The sequence below is a fragment of the Macrotis lagotis genome, chromosome 4 (genome assembly GCF_037893015.1).
Source record: "Macrotis lagotis isolate mMagLag1 chromosome 4, bilby.v1.9.chrom.fasta, whole genome shotgun sequence".
NCBI classification, from domain to species: Eukaryota; Metazoa; Chordata; class Mammalia; order Peramelemorphia; family Peramelidae; genus Macrotis; species Macrotis lagotis.
This window is the reverse complement of record NC_133661.1, coordinates 139,666,211-139,679,839: the sequence shown is the minus strand read 5'-3', so window position 1 is coordinate 139,679,839 and position 13,629 is coordinate 139,666,211. Positions and strand designations below refer to the sequence as shown.

At 36.0% G+C, this 13,629-nt stretch overlaps 1 protein-coding gene across 2 annotated transcripts in view; it reads left to right on the top strand.

Moving 5' to 3' along the window:
* Window positions 1-13,629, top strand: part of IGF1R (insulin like growth factor 1 receptor) — a 388,410-nt gene that overhangs the window by 72,181 nt on the left and 302,600 nt on the right. The window lies entirely within an intron of this gene.

Here is a 13,629-nt window from a genome sequence, read left to right as displayed (position 1 = left end):
GTTTAAGCTCTTGCTCTAAATTAGCTATATAACTCTGGCAAATCACTTTGTCTGGAGCCTCAGTTTCCTTTTCATTAAACTCCTATGACATATGGAAGAACTCCTGGTTTTAAGACTCAGTTGGTCAGAACTCTTCTGTGTGGGGAAAAAAAAAACTTTTTCTGGTTTGGAAAGTGTAAGGTGTTATACAAAGTAGAATGGTATTTTTATGTGTTCAGTTGATCTGTTCCAGAATCTCTTATTTTTTTTCTCATATTGACATAGTCACAGGTAATCCTCCCCTTAATATAATCAGAACCTTGGGAATCAGATCACAGTTGTTAAAATTTCATGTTGATTATTCTCAGCAGACATTTAAGTAGTAATGACCAGGGGGATATTGCCTGCCAGTAATCATATTAGAGAAGTAATCAGCTATATCTGATGAGTGGTCCTATTAAAGACTGAAGGTTTCCCTCATGTGTGTTCTTGCTATTTCCAACCCACAAAGAAATATCCAATTAGAACGTTTGAGTAAACTGTGGAGAAGGCAGTGGGGGAAATTGATGTGAATCACAAGATACCTGTTGATTTGATCCCGTTTTGACTATACTTGTATTTGGGAAATAAAATATCTTAAATCTAAAGTTGGTTCTGCACCCTAAGATAATTTAGTTGATCCTTGGTTCTGGATATGTGCATGTGTCTCCTTCAATTGATAAATATAGAAAGACCTCTCACCTCTGAAGGAGTACAATGAAAGATCCACAAGACAGTTATAGTCACAGTGTTCAAACACTGTGATTGACATTTAAAGTATCATTGTGTGTTCTGCAAGCATTCTGATGATCCTATTGCAAGATCTGTCACTTTACGTACCATACTTGATTGAAATGGGAGGAAGGTACTGCACCCAAGTTAGTATAGAGATTACTTAAAATTGTTACTTATCATTAGCCACATCTTTTGCATGTAAAATACTGAAAAAATGAACCATTATATAGATGAAGGCTTGAAGCATTTTCTATTAAATGAAGTATTCGGAGGTTCTTGATTTTTTAAGGGAAAAAACCAATGCAACAAAATGACAACAACTAACAAAAATCCAAAATTAAAACGTGTCAACTAATAGCCAGCTTTCTGTTGATGAACCTTTGTTAAAGATCTTCTGACAATAGTTCTACAGTTCATCTATAGGGTCATATTTAAAGTTTCCCCAGTTTAGTAGGTTCTGCTAGAGCTGATGCTGTGCTGGTCCAGCTTGCTGAGGTTATTCCCAGGATTAACTCTGCAATACAATGAAAAATTACAGTAGAATTTTTCAAATGAAGAAGAAATATTGTAAAAAATGTTTAATTCATTAATGGTGTGTTTTTTTAATAGTATCTAGTAAACTTGCAGTATAATGTTCATAAGACCAGAGTGGTAGACCATTTCAGTTTGCTCAGTTTTTATACTGCCCTTCTAATCCTGAGTCAATCCTTTCACAGATGTGTTCCATAAAGAAACTGCATAAAAAAAGGAGTGAGGGAGTTGAACAGAACAAAATCCATGAACTCTACCAGCAACAAAAACTCTAAGCCCACTACTCTCTATTCAGTATACCATACTGGTTCATTTACATTTATATTCCTAACTGATAAAGTTTTAATGGTACATTCTTATAAGTTGGACCTAATTTTTAGCTATTAACAGAAAATAAGGAAATGTGACTTCTTTCCTCTCTAAATAAAAGAATTCCACATTTTGCTTTTTTTTGGGTGCTTTCTACTAAGATTATTTATCTTTGTAATGCTCCTCTCTGATTTTTTTGTTTTCCCATATAGTGTGAAGGTTGACAAATATTTGTTGTTTTCCCTACCTTGCTCCTAATTATTTCTCATTCTGATTACATCCCTGAGTAAGACTCTTGAAATCATGTAAGACTTACAAGAGATTTGAGAATTGCAAAATTAGAAAAATAAAATATCCTCTTTGACATTAGAATAAGAACTAAGGAGATTATTTTGAAAAACAAACTAAATCAGAGTCATAGGTAACTTTTCAGAGGCCAGGAACCTAAAATCACAATGACTTCTTAATAGAGAAATTTAAACTCATGACAGAGATGGAGAGAGTATATGATTTAAAACAGACCACTCCCCCCCCCCCCCCCAATCCTGGGAAAACAAATTTTAAAAAGTCAAAGTCACTTTGGAATACTTTTGAAAGTAACTGTTTTTACATAGAATGCCTAATCTAGGACTGAAAATTCTAGCATTATTCAAGAGAGAAGCACTTTTATGGGGCTGTTACAATATTCTTCATATTTATAAAAATTTACTAACATTAGAATAGAAGAGTGATAATTGTTTAAGCCATGGGCCATTATTACTAAAGTGCCAGTGATTCTTTGAAAGTTTTGTACGCTTCATCTAAATCTTTACCTTTCCAATTACAGCAATATTATTTCACAATGCTGGATTTTTTTCTTTTGCGGGTTTGTTTTTTTTTTTTTTGGCCTTTTTGTTTTTGCTAAAAGCAGATAACAATGTATAGAAGTGATCATCGAGTGTGGTAAAGGATTGTCAGGTCATAATGGCCATTGACTAAGGAGGAGGAGGATGCTACCCCATCCCCCAAAGTCTCTGGCTCTTAATTTGCCAAAATTGAGAACCTACTGAAAATATAGAGGTGGAAACAGGGCTTTTGTTCTTTCTGCTTTAATTTTTCAGATCTGATTACTTTGCTGTTTTCTCTGATCAGCTACCTAGTGTTAGTCACTATCAAAGCATATTATGGCGAAAAACTGCTGAAAGGTTTGAAAATTTACTTACAGGTTGAACCTTGTCCTGTACTAATTATATTGTACTTGTGTGTCTTTTATCCTGACTGCTTTTTCTTTAGTTGATGTTTGCTCAGTGGAATTTTCATTACTTGATTTCAGGTAAAGACAGAAATATAACAGCTAAACTTCCATCTCTAAGCACTTTTGAACATATCAGGATAAACAGCTTGTGGTCTGCTCAAATCACTGTGATTGCAGCCAGGAAATCTATGAAGGCGGTGAGCCCAGCCATGTTGGAAGCTGACTTAGCTGATGGCGCAGCTTAATTTCAATTAAAAGGGCATTGACTGGCACAAGCAGCCCTAGAATTTGTTGCCTTACATCCCAACTCCAAAAGGAGAAATCAGAAAAATAGCAGATCTGAGCTTTTCGGTGAGAAAAGAGTCAATCGCTCACTTTATTGACAAACAGTGAAAAGTTTACTTTCTTCCTCTGAACTGGGTCAGATATTTAGAATGGAGATGGGGGGGGGGGTATTAATAACAACTCTCCATTTCCCCTACTGTCTTTGTACTTTACCAAATGCATTATTTCAAGGAAATGCCTTATTTCAAGGTTTGTAGCGTGGTAATTCTGGTGTAAGGAATGAGAAGCAATCTTTTGGTTTCTTGTAGAATGCTAACCAGTTGAGCCCTCCAGGTAGAGGCCAGTGACTCATTTAGTTCAGTTCAGTGAGTCAGCAGTTGGTTTTGGGGCATTGCCTGCTCTTCTAATATGAGACCCCACGCATGTGTTGTGTTAAGAGGGAGTAGCATGCATTTTGGTATGAGCAATCTATTAAGCATCTGGAAATTTGTATAAGTTAAAACCCATGTGTTCTGAACCTAACTTGGGCTTCTTGGCCTCACCTCGGATACCAAGTATGTACTACCTCTACCTAGGGAAGAATAACCCTTTGCCAAGATAGAACCCTCAAGTTGTTTAAGGAGTCTGGGAATCCAACCTGATAAATCTTTAAGTCCTTGAAGAAAAGAGAATAAGATTTTATTCTCAACTGATTGCTAGGTTTCTAAGGCACTCTCAGTTCTGTGGCTAAATGTGAATAAAGCAATCGCAAAGAATCAGTATAAAATAATAACAAAAGCTCACATTTAGGCATTGTTTTATAATTTGCATGATTTTTTTACAGTTATGCTAGTAAGTAGTTTCATTATTATTTACTCCCATTTTACAGAAGAATAAACAGAGAAGTCAGTTCTGTGGCTAAATATGAATAAAGCAATTGCAACAAATCAGTATAAAATAATAACAAAAGCTCACATTTAGGCACTGCTTTATAATTTGCATGGTGTTTTTTTTTACAGTTATGCTAGTAAGTAGTTTCATTATTATTTACTCCCATTTTACAGAAGAATAAATAGAGAAGTCTTCAAGGGATAGATTGAATCTACTCTTGTTGGAAGTTTTAGAGATTGTTTTTGTTTTGTTTTGTCTTACTTTATTTTGATCAGGAATGGGTTGCACAAGATAACTTCTGAGGTCTCTGCTAACATGTTTTTGTTTTGTCTTTATTTTGATCAGTAATAGGTTGTACAAGATAACTTCTGAGGTCCCTGCTAACATGTGTCAGGGTCCATGAATCTGGTTCTGATTCTAAGTTCAACATGCTTTCCTCCATACCCAGTTCCCTCAGATTTTGTCATATGTACTTGGGCTAAATTATGAACCATCTGAATCCCTTCTTTTGGAAAGGGGAGTATGTCCCATTTCCTCTCTTCGTTTCTTTGATGATATATTCTAGCAGTGGTGAGGGTCCTTTCTTGGCTTTTGGATAATTATAGGAAGAGGTTGTTGGGAGCCATCTTAGTCAGTCTCTAGGTCTCCCCTGCCCTTCTCAAAGGACTCAGCATTGAAGCCCAGTCCTATTACTCATTTTCAGCCCAGAGTGTTTCCATAAGTGGAGAAACCTTGAATTTTAATGATTCTATCCACTATTTTTACTGTCCATCCATTATTCCTTCCCTTGCTTTAGGTAAGGACAGATGCTGTAAACTTTTTCTAACCATTTGATCATATCTCAGTATCTTGTAAACCATTCCCTCAGATGTCTAAGGAATTGAATTCCTGTTCTACTGTCAAAAATCATAGAAAAAAGGGTGCTCCAAGGAATCTCAAAATTGTTCATAATTACCATCAAGGCTCCCTATGCCATAGTGTCAGTGATTACCCCCCAAAACAACAAACCCAAGCAAACCTGAGGCCAGATAGGTGCACTCCACACTCTGGGAAACAGAGGCCTCCAGTCTTTCCCTTGTACCTATTCTCTCCAAACTTTACAAGAGCTCCCTTTACCAACAATCCCAGCACTGTTTATATTGCCAAATGGCAGGAAACTATTTTCATGTGGCCAATTAACTAAATAATTTGCCAATGGGAGGTAGCATGATATAAAGGAAAGTATTTTAAGTCAGAGGACCTGGGTTCAAATCCCAGCTCTGCCAATACTGTCTGTGAATTCAGGCAAGTCACCAAATCTCTAGGCCTCAGATTCTTTATTTGTAAAATGAGGGAATTGGATGAGATGGTTTACGATGTCCCTTATAGTTCTAAATCTATGATCTATGATGTAATGAGTTTCTTGATTGCTTTCCATGATCTCTATCCCAATTGTGAACTCATAAGAATAGTAAAGACTTAAAAAAAAATCTTCCTCATCTCCTCTCACTGAGTATTATTTCTTTATGACTTTGTATCAAGCAATATTATTGAAAGGGATTACTATAACTAAAACTGATGGATTTGTAAAGGAGTCATTACTTGTAAAAAAGTTAGCTTTTTAATTTTTATTTAAAAAATTTTATTTTAAACATTTTCTTATTAAATTTTGAATTCCAGAATGTCTCCTACCATCCCACCTCTCTCCTCCACCTTCTGAAGAGGCAAACAGTATGTGAAAATATCAGTTATATATGTGAAATCATGCAAAATATTTCCATATTGGAGGTAGCTAGGTGGCGCAGTGGATAGAGCAACAGCCCTGGAGTCAGGAGTACCTGAGTTCAAATGTGACCTCAGACACTTAATAATTACCTAGATGTGTGGCCTTGGGCAAGCCACTTAACCCCATTTGCCTTGCAAAAAAAATATTTCCATATTAGCTAAATCACAAAACAAAGAAAGAAAGAAAATATGCTTCAGTTTGTACTTGAGTCCATCAGTTTTCTCTCTGAAGGTGGATAGCATCTTTTCATCTTGAATCCTTTGTAATTGGGATCACTGCATTGATCAGAGTAGGCAAATCTTTCACAGTTGATCATCATTATAACAACATTATAACATTACTGGTACAGTGTTCTCCTAATCCTGCTCACTTCACATGGCATCAGTTCCTATAGATCTTGGCATGTTTTTTCTGAAACTTCCTCTCTTGTCATTTCTTATACCACAGTGTTACTTCATTACAATCACTGGCACATCCTATTTAACCAAACCCCTATTGATGAGAAATCCCTCAATTTCCATTCTTTGCCACTACAAAAAAGCTACTTTAAATATTTTTGTACATATAGGTCCTTTTCCTTTATCTTTGATATATTTGTAGTACAGACCTAATACAAGTATTCACTGATCAAAAGGTATGTTCATTTTTATAACCCTTTGGGTATAGTTTCAGATTGTTTTCCAGAATGATTGGGACAGTTCACTATTCCACCAAGAATTCATTGACCTACCCATAAAATCCATTTTGTAGATGAAGAAACAGGCTCAGAAAGGGTATCTTAACTTGCTTTTGGTCACCCAGCATTAAGTCTTTTAAAGAAGGAACTGGAATCCAGGTCCATGTCCAGTATCTATCCACTATGTCAAATTTCATTTGCTGCCTGCAGGAGGCAGATTGGAGGCAGGCAGATTTGATGGTGAAAGAGAGCTTTTCCATCTGTGACACAAGTAACATTAAACAGGGGCCATTTGTTGGCAGGACACTTAAATATCATTTGGAGTTAAAATGCTGAAGTATTCAAATAGATCTGTCAGGAATGGAGCTGTCCAAAATGAGCAGGTTTCCATCTGCAGTGTCCTGAAACATAGTGGAGCTAAGGTAGGATTGGCCGGTAGGGCTGAGGCTGCAACAGTAAGAGGGATCATATTGCAAGCAGTGACTCCAGGTTAAGTTCTTTACCTTTAAAGAGAGGAATGAGATAACAATATTGAAATCTGAGAGATTGTGACTGTTAATTGAAAAAACTATAAGTAAAAATAGTGATGGTCTAGTACAGTAGAAAGATTTAGATTCAGACTTGGGTGAGACATGGCTCCAAATCCTGATTCTGATAACTAACTAGTGGGCAGTGAGGTGATGCAGTGGAAAGACCTGGAGTCAGAAAAATTTCAATTTCAATTCAGCCTTAACAGACACTTAACAGCTGTCTGACCCTGGACAAGTCACTTAATTTCCCTAGGTCTCAGTTGCCTCAGGTGTAAAATGGGGATTATACTAGAGCCTGCTTCGTAGAATTATTGTAAAAATCAATTGAGATAATATTTGTAAAATTATTGGCATGAGATCTGGCATCAATTCTTTCCCCCTTTTCCCCTTAATTGCTGTGCAAGGTTGGGTAAGTTGTCCTTTCTGGGCCTTATTTTTGTCATCTGAACAACCATAATTGTAACTGCCATCCTCATTGAATTACTTTGTGGAAAGTACGTTCTAAAAATTGAAATATTGTACATATCTGAGTCCTTATTATCATTCTAGTTTCAGCTTTTCCTTTATTTTACTTTATGACTGTGAATAAGTCACTTTATTCCCTCCTGGCCTAAGTTTCTTTGTATGGGGAAGGATTAGGAAAGAATGCTCTTTTAAGTTTGAGTCTCTTTTTGCACTAAAATTTTATTATTGTAATTAGGCCTCTTCTTCCACCAGTCATTTTGCAGGCAATGATTTTTGTTGAGTTGATAATAGTCTTGCTTCTTAGAATGTTGTATATCATAAACATAACATAATTGGCATAAACAGAATTCATTTGACTAATAAACCCTATAAATTGATGGTACCTGCAAGTTTGTTGACTTGAACAAAGAAAAACTGATAGTAAACTCCCCAATTCCATCCATTTTCTTTCTTAAAATGAAATATATATATATATATATATATATAGAGAGAGAGAGAGAGAGAGAGAGAGATGTTTATGGATGTATATATAAGGTTATGGTATGGAATGGGATGAAATTTCTTTGCTTAACAATTAAAATAGCATATTTTTACCTAAAACTAAATCTAAGTGTTGTTCTAGGACTGTATGGTTAGCTCATTCTCTCTTTTGGGGGGAAGGGGTGTGATGCTTGTTTTTTATTCTCTCCCTTCTTCATTAGTACACCCCCCCCCCAGTTAATAGCAGGAAATGTACACTGGATCCCTCTGTCCTTGCTTAGACCTTCCGTTCAAGGATATCAGGTGGGTGGGAAAATGCTGTGTGGGAACATTAGGCATGTTAGGCAGCCAGGCTTCTATTTAATTTTGTTACTGAGCAGAAGTCGGTTTTTGTTTTTGCATCTCCTTCATAAACAAAGGAAAAGATCTCTGCTTCCTTTCGTGCAACTTTTACGGAAATCATGTTGTCGGGGAGGAGGGTGTTCATGAGTCTACATAGTGCATTAAGTGGATACGTTTGGCCTCTTAGGGGAAAAAAAATTGTGCAAGCTGAACCAAGGAATAATTTCCTGTGTATTCATCCTCTTAAAAGTTCTAATGGTAAGAAACTTTGATAACTGAAAACAGAAGGTTATAAGATGCCAGTTATTAAAGTCCAGTGGCTCTTTTAGGTCTTCGATCAGAAGGTGTTTTTTTTTTTCAATAAAGATTATACTAGTACGAGGAAACCTTGCATGTTGACAGCCAATTGTTATTATGGTGGTGAGTTCTACTGTCAAATCTAATATTTGTACCCAGTGTTTCTCTGGGGAGGAGGATCCCAGCTGCATTTCTCTGACATCTGCTCTTGGCAGCAGATCTATGAAGTTGGGGTTGCCATACTGGATTTCCGGCTAGAATCAAAGTGCTTGGATGGCTTCTAGCAGCTGCTAGGGCTGGGGAATTGGGCTCAAAAGTGAAAATGGGGGGAAGATTGGGAATAAACAGCCCATAATATGAGAGAGAGAGAGAGAGAGAGAGACAGACAGACAGACAGAGAGAGAGACAGACAGAGAGACAGAGACACAGACAGAGACAGAGACACAGACAGACAGGCAGGCAGGCAGGCAGAAGCAGAGGCAGGCTGAAGTTGGTATTAATAGTACCACTTTCCTGGGCAGCAAGCCTTTTTGAATTAGGATTTTTCAAAAGACATTAGTGGTGATATATGGAATAATGGAAATGACTCAAGTGCTTATAGTCTATGAAGAGTTGCTTTGTTACTGGGTTAGTAATTCAGTATAAAGGTTTTCATTCTGGCTTTTTGACCCTTTGATAATTAATAATATTACCAGGACATGTACCTATCACTCAGATATGGACCAGGTCTGTTTTTATTTTGCTTCTAGTAAGGGGTCATCTTCTGCCTCAATGAACCAAAATAAATTGGTACATTAAGAAGATTTTTGCTGAGTGATTATGCAGAAGTTACCCTGTAGATTTTAAGCAAAGATGTATTGGCATGCTAATTCCATTCATTTTTTCATTCTAAGAAAAAGCAAGAGGACCTCGGTTATACAGGAGATTGTCTTCACAAATGTATGCTGACACTCTGCATAATTTTATTTTTCTGGTCCACCACCCCCCAAAATAATTACATTTCCTTCCCACTGTCACCATTCCTTCCATTACCACCCTCCACCCAACAAATTCATACACTCTTGACCCTCCTTTTGAATTTTTGTTGCTAACCATTGCGGGGGCTGAGGCTTAAAAGCACCTTCACCATAATCACAAGTGGAATCCTGGGAATGTACAGTTCTCTCAGAAGAATGTTTCTTTAACTCAACAAATCTGTCTTTTAAGGATCCCTGTGGGAAGATCATTAGAAGCCATATAGTGGGTGTTCAAGAGGAAAGGTGTGCCAGTGGGTGTGCTTAAATACAGCATTTTCCATTGGTGGAGAATTGTTGATATGGCACAATCTCCCCCCCTTTTTTTAACCAGTCTATCATTTTTAACAGAAATCCAGTTTTGTGGGCTGTAATTTCAAAATGATTGTCATTCAGTTTTGTTAGAAATCTATAGTTTAAGGTTTGGTAGATGCCTCAGTAATATCAAGAACTCTTAGTATCTCAGCTTCTTTATGCCAATTAACTTGTACCTTAAAACCAAATTTTGTGATGGGGATCCACAACCCTTATCTCTCAGCCCATGGAATAATTCCCATTTGTGGATTGTTTTTACTAGTCTATTCATAGTGGCTTTGATGATATAAGGATAAAGAGAAGATGAAGAGCTTTGAATGGTGGCTAAATAGTCCGAATTCTAAAGCGGAATAATCAGGTAATAAAAATGAAATCCTTAGATTAATTGAAGAGAATGAGTATAAGCAATTTATTAACATTAGTTTCCATCCCTTTCTTTTTACTATCCCCATCTTTTGTTTCTTTCCTTCTTTTTCCAAGTATTAGTGATATAGAGTTATACATAAATTTATAAGAGAAGTGTGAATAGTATGAGGTCCAAAGAGGAAATAATGGTTATCAAGTGGTGATAAAAGAAATGGGCTGGTCAGTCTTCCTCTTATTTATAAAAGCTTGATCATTTTTTATTTATCATTCCTGAATCTCACTGTTAGTTGCCCTTTTTTTGTGCAACTGTTAGTTAATCTTCCTATTGTGATTATATAGATTGTAAGGTCGTTGAAGGTAAGATCTGTGTTCTGTGTTTCCTCTATACTATAACTTTCTTAGTTATCTAACAGAGGACCAGATAAAAATAATAATTAGTCTTTCACGTTTATAGCACTTTGTAATTTTCTAAGTACTTTGTTTTTTAAAGTATAATTAATTTTTTTCAATTAACATTTTTATTTTCTCTTTTCACTTCTGTTCTTCCTTCCTCTTTGCTGAAAAAAAGAGAATCCCCTGTTTCATATATCAAGTAAATCATTCCCACCATGTCTATATTCCAAAATGTGTATCCTCCTGCATCTTGAACCTAGCATGCCTCATGACTGGTTCCTTCAAATTATGCTTGGTCATTGAATTGATCAGAATTTTTGAATCTTTGAAAGTGTCTTATTATATAAATTATCTTGGTTCTGATAGAGCACTTTGCTTATGACTGAAGTGGAGTTAGTGCAACTATTCCCAACATTGCTACAAAAGAGGAAGGTGAGGTCTATGTAGGCACTAAGTAAGCATTTGTTGGTTGGTTCCATTTATTGCTCTGATTATTTTCTGAGAATTAATGAGCATTAACTAGGAAAAAAAACCCTAACCTTGTTAAGTTTATTCTTGTCATGTCATCTGATTGGGAGAGGGAATGGATTTTATTTCTACTGAGAACTCTTTGTACCTTCTTTGCAACTTCCAGTCCCAGACAAGAAGTTAAGTAACATGGTCAGGTCCTTCCACCCATTATTGTGTCAGAGAAAGCATTTGAACTTGTCTCCCTGGTTTTTAAGGCCATCTCTCTCTATCCATTAAACCATAGCTGTCAAACACCCAGCAACACTCCATAGTGCTGCCTATCAAGATCAAAATATAATTCAGCAAAATACATGAAAACATGAGAGAACACAGATAATGTTAATATGTGATTTTCTAAGTAACTATGTAACCCATTGGAATGCTCACTCAGGGTTTGGTGGCTCCTGTAAACTTTTATTTGCATTTTGAAGACATTTCAGTAGATCTTGTTACTTCTCATAATAGTTAATTTTTATCTAGTGTAGGCAAAATGCTTTATAAGTGTTATCTCATTTGATCCTTACATCATCTCTGTGAAGTAAATGCTATCAATCTTTCTATTTATCTATTATCTCTTTTTTTAGATGAAGAAACTGGTCATTAATAATAATTATTTTATATTATATAATAGTTATTATTATGTATCTTAGTGTTCTTAACATATTACAAATACTTCATCATTTGATCTTTACAACATTCTGAGGTTTGTGCTATTATTATTCCCATTTTACAGATGAGTAAACTGAAACAAATCAGTTATGACTGGCCCAAGGCTGCACAGCTTCTAAGTCTCTGAAGCTGAATTTGAATTCATATCTTCCTGACTCCAGTTCCAGGGCTTTTCCCCACCACACCACCTCCTTGCTGTCTAATAATTACCACTTATCAGAGAGGATCTTCTATCCTGTTTGCTTTCCAATTACTTTTTACTCCTCTCATCTCACTACATCTTCTCAATTTACTAGATCAGACTTGCCCCACTCTGGACTCTGTCACTCAGAATTGCCTTTGTGTGACTCCCTTATTTCAGTCTTTATGCCTTTGATCTCACTGCTACCTGGGAACCTGCTTAAAATTTTGTTCCATATATGGGTGAGTTCCATGTACTTTTATTTTCTCCTTCCTTCTAACCATATTTCTGTTTCTCCATTGTGAGAATGTGTTTCAAGGTGAAAAATTTAGACATCTCAAGTTGTTTGGGTCTTAGAGGATTTTCTTAGCAGTAAATCATTGAGTCCAGCTTCTCATTTTACAGATGAAGAAACTTGAGTCTCAGACCAATGTTATATTGAATAAACATTTAATCTAAGTTGAAGAGTTGGAATTTTGACTTCCACTAATCTTAAAAAGCTAGCACTCATTCTACTTACTGCATCTTTTTGCCTCTCTCTTAATAGTAGTTCATGTGAATAGACAATAAGTTTAACCTCAAAGAGCTTACATTCTAATGGGAGCAGACAACATGTTCAAAAGAATTAAAGGATGAGGCAGAGCCAGGAATAAAGGATACCTGCATGTTGGTAAAATTGCAAGAGGCAGAAGTAGGACCTGTGAAAGGAAAGTTTGTCATTGGAAGCTTTTGAGCAGATGCTGGTTGTTTTAAGTAACTACTGAGGCCTTTTCCAAGTCTAAGAAATTCTTAACTCTTGGTTTTTGTTTTAAATGTCTGATTAATAGTAACATTAAATGGAGGAATAACACTGAAAATCCCCACATGATTTTTGAGACAAACTGATGTTTGTCTCTTATTTTGAAGGAAACATAAAAATCACATTGGGTCTCATGGGCTTAAGTATTGCCTTGTGCAGAGCACCCTTGGAAAGAATGTTTTGCTTTTAAGGTGAGTAGACCTTAATGCAAAAGCAATTAAAGAAAATTAAGATTGAAGGTTTTCCTGACAGGCTAGAATACTGGTTCAAAACCACTGTGATGATATCTTTATGTCTGTTAAATATCAAGCCTTGTTTTTAAGTTAAAACAACAAAAAACAAACAAAAAACTCCATACAGTTTAAGTATAGAAGGTGATAGAATTGATTCAGTATCATAGATTTAGAGTTGAAAGGGACCTTAGAGATCACAGGCTCATAGAATCATAGATCTATACATATAATAGACATTAGAAGTCCCTTTTGTTTTTGAATGCACAATTTAATTTGTTTTGTAGGATACTTTACCTCTTCAAGTAAATGGCATTTAAGTAATGGTTTGGATGAAATAAGGGTGGGGGGATCTCTCAAATCCAGTGTAGATTTTGTGATGGTTAAAAGTCTCATATTTTTATTGTTGTTCAGTCCTCTTTCAGTTAATTCAGTTAACTCTTCCTGACCCCATTTGGGGTTTTCTTGGCTAAACTACTGGAATGGTTTGCTATTTCTTCTCCAACTTCTCTTACAATGAGGAAACTGTGTTAAATGATTTACCTAGGATCATGCAGTTAGTATGTGTTTGAGGCCAAATTTGAACTCAGGACCATGAATCTTCCTGACTCCATTC